Source organism: Caenorhabditis remanei, chromosome IV (assembly GCF_010183535.1).
Source record: "Caenorhabditis remanei strain PX506 chromosome IV, whole genome shotgun sequence".
Classification (NCBI taxonomy): domain Eukaryota; kingdom Metazoa; phylum Nematoda; class Chromadorea; order Rhabditida; family Rhabditidae; genus Caenorhabditis; species Caenorhabditis remanei.
In genome coordinates this window covers 2,047,458-2,056,737 of record NC_071331.1, presented here as the reverse complement: position 1 = coordinate 2,056,737, position 9,280 = coordinate 2,047,458, and positions in this window count along the sequence as shown.

The following is a 9,280-nucleotide window of genomic DNA, read 5'->3' as shown; positions in this document are numbered from 1 at the left end:
AATTTCGAAAAGATTCCAGATAGTTCCAGAAACTTCTAGAAACTTCCAGTAACATCTGGAAACTTTCAGAAAGTTTCAGAAGTTTATATGTCCTGAAAATTCCAGACTTCCCATAGCCTTCCAGAATCTTCCAGAAAATTCGAGAAAATTCCGAAGGCTTCCAGAGGATCCGGAACTATCTAGATTTTTCCAGAATTTTCTAGAAACTTCCGGAAACTTCAGAAATACTTCCGATTTTAAAATATAAATATATAGGAATCTTCCAGAAACTTTTAGAAAAACTTAATTTAGGCGGAAAATCAAACTTTTGAATTTCGGCGGGAATTCAAATATTCTGGAATTTTCTAGAAACTTCTAGAAAACTTTTGAATTTCGGCGGGAATTCAAACATTCTGGAATCTTCTAGAAACTTCTAGAAAACTTTTGAATTTTGGCGGGAATTCAAATATTCTGGAATCTTCTAGAAACTTCTAGAAAACTTTTGAATTTCGGCGGGAATTCAAACATTCTGGAATCTTCTAGAAACTTCTAGAAAACTTTTGAATTTTGGCGGGAATTCAAATATTCTGGAATCTTCTAGAAACTTCTAGAAAACTTTTGAATTTCGGCGGGAATTCAAACATTCTGGAATCTTCTAGAAACTTCTAGAAAACTTTTGAATTTTGGCGGGAATTCAAACATTCTGGAATCTTCTAGAAACTTCTAGAAAACTTTTGAATTTTGGCGGGAATTCAAATATTCTGGAATCTTCTAGAAACTTCTAGAAAACTTTTGAATTTCGGCGGGAATTCAAACATTCTGGAATCTTCTAGAAACAGAAACTTCCTGAAAAACTTTTATATTTTGGCGGGCTTTCAAACGTTTTTTGGGACTTCTGAATGTTTTTGGAACGCTTAAACAATTGAAAGGACGGGTAAGTGTTTAAAGGGAAAATTCTTTTTTTTAAGGACATCTAAACTGGGATAGAGCCAAAAGATCTTAATCGGGAAATGGAATATAGAGAATCAACCAACAAAGCTGATTAGAAGAGAAACTCTTTCGAAGAAATGTAAAGAAATGTAATAGACGTCCCAAAATCGTCTCACTTTTGAGTTTTCAGCAGCGTCGCTGCGACTTTATATCAAGTACGTCAAAAAGATGTTTCTAGACGCTTTAGTTTTGGTTTTTTGACAACGGGTATGTAGAGGGAATCTAAAGTTTTCCCTGAGAACCCCGGAACGTCGAGAATAATTCTTTTGAAGTTTTGAGGTGTGACCGCCATATTTGTGAAGCTGTCATAGGGCCGACCAAAGAAGGTCGAGGCCTGATTTACAGCAAGAAAGTATATCGTGTGCTATGCGGCTCAACCAAGACGAAATCATGAAGAAACAGTCAATAAAGTTGAAAAAAAGAGTCGAACTTTCGAGGGAACATCCAAAATGCCTTTTTTTGAAAAGTTTGGATATTTGCGTGACTGTAGTGTTGGAGAAAGTCAAACGAAGTAAAAGGGTTATATATTCATATGGAAATGTTTGGTTTTGTGAGAAAAGTTGTATTGTTTTTCGGTCTTCACTTAAAGCTTTTTTAATAGTCGAGTCAAATTAAATCCAGCGAAAATCGCGGCGTAGCCGCGAATTTTCTGCTGGTTTTTCCCTAAAAGCTTCAAATAGAGAACAAAAATATCTTTCTCAAAGCTTAGCCGGCTTTCTATCAGAACTCTGAAAGTTTTGGACAAATTCAAATTTTGGATCCATAATTGAGACAATGAAGACGTTCGATCAGATTGAATGAACAGGTTTCAGTTATACTTAATGTGAGGACTCCAAACGGAGCTTTTCTAAAAATTGTCAAGCAGAAAATGGTCATGGTGAAACAGCCATCCATTTTGGATCTTCTTTGATCCTATGACCGGTTTTATTTTTTTCCTATAATTAATTCTACAATTTTTTTGATTGCTATTTTATACCAAAATTATAAAAATCAAGACTGTTTTTTTTTTCGACTTTCTTACCAAACTGTTATTTTTAAAATAATTTCATTCACAACCAGTTCAAATTTTTCTAACTTTCTCACTCATCGTCATCTGTCGGTACCGGATGGCCTTACTGAGTTCCGGCTGGATAATGCATCAGACACCCAAAAGCCGGCTGGTCCATAGAACCCCCTCGTTCGACGTAGAGCAGATGATGGGCCTTCTGGTCCTGGAACACCAGACCTCTCATCGCCCTAGTCTCCGGGACCAGATGAAACAATGAAAGAGATTAGTGCAGCTGTTTTCATGAGTTCGGTAACATTTTCTGTTTTAGATGGTTTAGATGGATTTCAAAATATCCGAGGAACACTAAAGTTGTCATAAAAATTCAGCGAGTTCTAAGTTCTCGGTGTTAAACGGTAATAAAATAGATTGTCTTCGGGTCAGGATGAAACAATAAAGGAGATTAGTGCAGCTGTTCTCATGTATTTGGTAAATTTTTCTGTTTTAAATGTATGGTATGTATTTCTAGATTTTAGAAGTTCTATTGTGATCAGCGGAAAAAAACTATTTTCTTGAGAAATGTTAGATTTTGATATGATGAATCGCTTTCTATTTCTGGAAATAATTTGTGGACAAATGATATAAGTCAATGTACCATAACCACAAATTTTTGTGAACTAAAACAATTTCTGAGAACAGAAACAATTATAAAAAAATATTAGTCTATTTTTTACCGTTTCCTGTTTTTCAGAAAATTATTGTTAAGTTTAAAGTTTACTCCTTTGGTTAGTTTTTCGAAATGTCAGTTGTTACTTTGCTATTGGTACCGGCTTCTTCGACAGAATTCCAGTTGGCTAATGCACCAAAGCCGGCTGGTCTCCTTATTCTACGAACAGCAGATGATGGATCTTCTGGTGTACACCTGGAGAAATAAGTACTCAGTATTTAATGCAGAGGCTCTTTCCAAGTTAGATTCCACATAATTGGGAATCTGGTTTTTACATTTATCATCTGAACACAGTTTCATTACTCCTATTTGGTAAGATTGCCTTAACCATTTAAAATTTTTCAAATTGTCTTCTTTGCAGTCACGATTGGCCACACTTTCGGTTTTCAACCTATGTTTTATGGAAACAATCATTGGCATTAACTTTGAAGAGAAGATAACTCAGGAGACAAATACTCATATCTTCCGACTCTGGAACTGCCCAATACTGAGTAACACCAAAAAGATATGCTTCGAAAACGATCCACGAGAACTTGGTGAGTTGGAACATCTTATTTTAATAGTATTGAGTCCTTTTAATCTTTTAATAGTATGTGGATGAATTCCAGCAAATAACGATCTAGTTGAAATTCTTATTTTTCAGAGTTCTTCTACAAATTGAGCAGAGGTGAAATTGGTCTTCCTCGTCAACTCTAACACGGTTGATCTTTGTGCTCCACAATTCTCCGGACCAGATAACTATTCCATTTTCTATCTTTTCTACTGCCCTTCAAATAACTTGTTTGTTCTGTAATTCTAAATTGCATTGATTTTTGTGTTGTTATAATAGGTTTGATAAAAATTTATTGAGACGAAATAGTCGAAATTAAAGTGAGAAGAGCAAAGAAGAGCAAAGAAAAACTGAGACGTACTGAAAAAATATTTCGCCTCGATTTATAATAAACATGCGAAACGGAATATTGCATTATCGTTGGATAATGGAATTTTTAACTTTTCGATACTTTTTTGATTCAAAAAATGTGAATGTGATACGATTGACAAGAAACTAATTCCAAATCATTCATGATCCAGAAAAATAAACTTTGGTTCAAGTGAGTGTCTCAAATCTTTTTAACAAAATCCTCCAGCCAGGTTCCACAAACTTTAAAAGTTGGTATCATATGTAGGCGTTGATTTGTTTGCTGTTACTAAATTGGAAGTTAGGTGCTTAGCTGAACTTTTGGAGTGATTATTTTTTCTTTTTGCTAATTATGTTCGACAAAATGAAGGTTTAATCAACAAAGAAAGCGTTGGTTAAATTTCTTGTTTTATTGAAACAGTCATTTTGAATCTGTCATTACCAGTTTTGTCAAGAAGTACCGAGAGAGAGAGAGTCATCAGAAGTGGTCGATTTCCTGTTTCATTAACTCTTTCTAAAAAATGGATCTGCATAACGACTCAATAAGTACGACACAACATACTGGAACACACTCGACAATTTGCTCCGAGAGATATGCTTCTAAAATTTGGCTCAGACCAAACGTTTTTGGAATTCTCACCCATTTCACCACTCATCAGTTATACCTCTTTTTCTGACATTTCTCACTAAAAAACCGAAGACTACTGTTTTAGAAATTTGTTATCCAGATACAGTTCAAACTGGAATTGTTGGTTTGTTCGTTTAACTATACACATCTTTTCTGAGTGAAAATTATTTTTTGTTTCTGACCGCCGTCCTCTGCTTCAGTGGAACGGAGAAGGGGTTTTTGACGATTTATTCATGATACGAATTTGACCGGACTGACAAAAATTATAATCATACAAAGAATGCTATGCATGTGAACTTCCTTTATATGAAAATAAATGTATCAGAAAAGTTTCATACCGGGCTCTAATCACATTTCAAGTATGATTGATTGACCAGAATGTACCTAAACACCAGTATCAATAAAGAATCCGGACATCAGGACGCACATAGACACAATCCGATACTTACTGTTTCCGAAATGTTTCATTGTTGAGATACCAGGTGATCGAATAATAAATGGAAAAATTTGTACTAATAATTGAAATTACGAAACTCACTTATTATGCCTCTTATTACGACACTCTAGAAAAAATAAATAAAAACAAGAATTACTGTCTCATGAATCTTATGGAAATGACTTACTAGTCAGTTACTAGTTAGTTGTTGGAGAATTATCCTATTCTGTTGAGAAAAAAACACATATTTTTATCAAGCGGATAAAGTATGAAATTCTCTCTAGTTCCTCTGTGCAGATTTATTGTCAGAAAAGTGAACAGACATCCGGACAACCATGCTTACGCGGATGACTAAAAATGACAGAGAAGTTATGTACTGTTTTATGAATTTCATATCAACAGTATTATTTTTATAAAACGATGCCTCAATCAAAAACTTGGATTTAGAAGCTTACATACCGGTTTTTCTCGGTTTCCCACTGTTTGTCGTTAAAGTTTACTGATTCAAATGCATTTCATACAAGCACAGTTTTGCTGCTCGACAATTGACATTAGACAAATAAAGCAAGAAAATGAGACTAATTTTCCCAACAATAGAAATTACAGTTGCAGAAATGTTTTTACATGAAATCATTCAAATGTACCAGAATATATCCGGTGTACAAACCAAAAAATCATGAAATTGAAAATACGGGCATCAGGAAACACGGAGGCACGGACCGAAGTTTACTGTTTCTGGGAGTTGTGCTACCAAGGAATATTTTTCGTGAACTAGTTCTCATCGGTTATAAACAGTAATCTGCACTAACTCATCGAAAATTGGACACATAGGAACTGAAAACACCCCAAAAATCAAAATTTGCGGTTTGAAGAACATATTATTCTGAAAAATACTTTTTTCAGATTGCTCAGACACTTAAGTATAAGTCAATTAACGTATTGTCCCATGAATATTTCATCTGAAAATGAATATGTCAGAAAGTGATGACCGGACTGGACATCCAAATGAACAGGAAAATGAACAGACAGTATATGGAGTAGATGATACTCGGAAAACATTGCTGTTTTAGAAATATGATAATCTTTATTAAAAGTTTTCAAGTGGTTGTACGGTTGACTAATGCAGATATCCAGGCACATCGACAGACATTTTTCAATTTTGGATTTTTCTTCGGTTTCACACTATCTTTGAATGTTTTCAATTCAATTATCGAATTATTTACTAAATCCATCGATCCCAAATATTTTCACTTCAAAAAAAAAAACAAATATAAACTGTTCCCATTTCTATACAAAATACACTGTTGCTGTGCATTTATCATTTTGTTCATTTTAACCGTGTCTACTTCTCTTCTCCGTGTAATTGAGATGAAAATTTCCCCGTTCCACTGTCTTTGTGATGTATGTCCTCCGTTTATTTCAAGTACGAAACAGGGATTATATCTGTCAATTGATGGGGGTAACAAGTGGTAATCGTAAAAGTTTTTGAGAAGTTTTAAAATGGATTTGAATTCTGTTCAGAGAGAGATAGCAACAATACGAATATGATAACGGAACGAGAAAACAGGAAAAACCTTGAGAAATTTAATGTAAAAACATAGCTGAATACGTCATATCATTTTTAGGAATATCTTCAGATTTTGAAACCATTTTTATCGGTTTCGGGAAAGTGAAAAATTGTGATGAAACAAACTTAATAGAAGTTGCTTATTCAGTATCCCAGTCGGACACAAAGACAGACAACCGGTAAGACAGGACTTCGGATATCCTTTATCTCTGGAAAATTTTCCTGTTTCAGAAGTGTAAAACATTTGATTTGAAGTTGTTAAATCGGTTGAGAGGTTGAATCTATTCCAAATAAACGGGAAATTTTTCTGACAAAAATTATAGTCATCTGGACATGGCCAACGACGATATAATTCGAGACGATTATAAACTCACGAAAAATCAAAAATTCATGCATTCGGAAAAACAGAAGAGAACTGTATTTGAAAATGTGGAAGTTTAAACATCCGGACGTTGGGATATAATGACAGACTTAAAAATAGATGTTTCAAATTTGCAATTTATATAGTTGGTTCAGAAGTCTAATTTATTTTGATGATAAGGTAAAAAGCAAGGTGTCATTTGATCATCAGTCTGGACCTGTGGAACCGAGTAACCAAAATCTAATCGTAGTTGTTTTGTTCCAGGGGTACTCTATTCTACGACATCCAGATAAATATGTGAACATAATAAAACGTTAAAATATTAAACCTAGCCTGTTTCAGAAACGCTATTATATATCCAGAAACAGTTTAGGTGTATCCAATACCAACGATGTGCAGATTCAGAAATACTTTATTTGTTGGTATATTATAAGAACTCCACTGTTTCAAACATTGCTTATGTCAAAACTTAGTTGAACCTTGGGTTGCCATTTCACCTGTAAAACAAACTAGCAGACAGCCAGATATAGACAAACAAAAATATCACACTTTTTCAAGAATGAATAGGAATTTCACTCCTGGATCATCTAATCTGGTCATTCGGAAACAGTAACTGACATTTGATGTTCACAAGAGTTTTTTTCTGGTTCAGAAATGTTTAATTCTCTCTTCTGGTACCTTGGTCACTAGTACATTGTTCTCACGATCCACGAAATTCACTTTTTCAAGTAGAGTTCATTCAGAAGCTGTCAAGCTACATCTCCAACTCAACTCAGCAACAGAACCAGAAAATTGTAAACTTCTCGACAAACGAGCAACACTACTTACTGTTTCAAAACCGTTGTATTCGGAAACAAATTCAATTTTTACATTTAATTATAGCACAATACTGGCCATATCGTATACAAACCCACAGATAGACAGAAGTTCACCATTTTTCATTGAAAATTTGAGCATATGCATTCACCTAAAATGTTTTTGCACAAAAATTACTGTTTCAGAAATATTTCAATCGGGAATTGAATTTTTTTAATCTAACATTTTCTTTTGTTTTCATTAAATTAATAAATATCGTAAATGCAAAACCAGTAATAATATCAAAATCCGTACCTCAGGACGCACAGAGACAATAACCGACGCTTACTGTTTCCGAAGTAGTTCATTCAAGGCGTGTTGAGATACCAATGATCCTGCCAGTCCCGACAGAAGGATTTTTGGAATAACATGAATTTTCACAATGAACGTCCAAACATCAGAAATGCTTTTGAAAAAAAAGGGAAACTAAACACATAGTTTAAACTACAAAACTCATTTATTATGCTTGGGAGACGACATGTTTAGTTTTTTCTAGAAAAAAAAACAAATGAAAACGGAAATCACTGTCACATGAATCGGTTATCAAGAAACTCATTTGTCAGACAATATTGGAATTCGGACAAACAAAATTACACGGATTACTAAAAATGACAGAGAAGTTATGTACTTGTCAGGGATATTATTTTTATAAGACAATCATCTAATGCTAAAGATGGACATAGAAGCTTACTTACCGGTTTTTCTTACATTCAAATACAAATTCAATGTTTCGCGGATATATTATCTTTGATTGATTACAGTCTCAGACAATGGGTCCTCGTGTTCTTAAACAACTATTTGGATAAACTGCCATGGTCACCGGACATCGTGACACACAGACAAGCACATTGTTTTTTAACTGTAAGCTGTTTCAGAAGTGTTTCATCAAAAGTCGGTCCCGCATCCTGCAATAAAGTCTTCAACGTTTCTCTGTGCAGATTTATCGATAGAAAGAAAACAGATATCCGGACAAACTTAATTACAAGGATGACGAAAAATAACAGCGAAGTTATGTACTGTTCCATGAATCTCGTATTAGGGATATTATTTTTATGAGACGATTAAAAATCAGAAAATTGGAAAGTACCGACAAGTAAAAAAAAAGATACAATTGATAATCCGGACACCAAGATTTATAGTGGCAGAAGGTAAAGTTAACTGTTTCCGAATTTTTTCATTCGTGGTGAGGTGATATTTAAAGTAGTGCGAAAACCACAGCGAAAATCCATAATCCGATATGTTTAACGAAAAATACACCATGAGAAACGGTTCATTCAGAAATTGTTCAGATCTCTGACAGTCGAACTCAATTCGGCTATTTTTTTAACAGTAATCTCCAATCACCTTTCTAGAAATGGACACATGTTCATCCGATTTCAACATACAACTGGACAGACACTGATGAGAGTAAAATAAGATCTAAAAACTTCGTTGTTTTTATGATAATTTTAAGATATATTTAACGAAAATTGGTGATGTGGCTACTAGATCAACAATTGGGAATTTTGATCTTCGGACACAGCGACAGACAATTTTTTAAAGACTCTAGTGAGAATCTCAGTTTCAGAGTTGTTTGATCTGGTAGCAATTCAAATGTTTCCCGATAGTTAGTAAGAATGAAGAAATTAAAGTGTCTCGGAGTTACTGGCAAACATCCTAACTTTATGAACACATCCGGACATCAGCAAACTACAACAGAAATGTTTTAAGGCAAAGAAAAAATAATGGTAAACTTAAAACAGACATCGTGAATTCGTTATGATTGGAAAAGTGATCATAACTCAAAAAAAATTCAAAAAAACTTCGCGAGCTGAAACACTTTAGTTCACTTGTGCACTTTCAGCCCGGGAAATT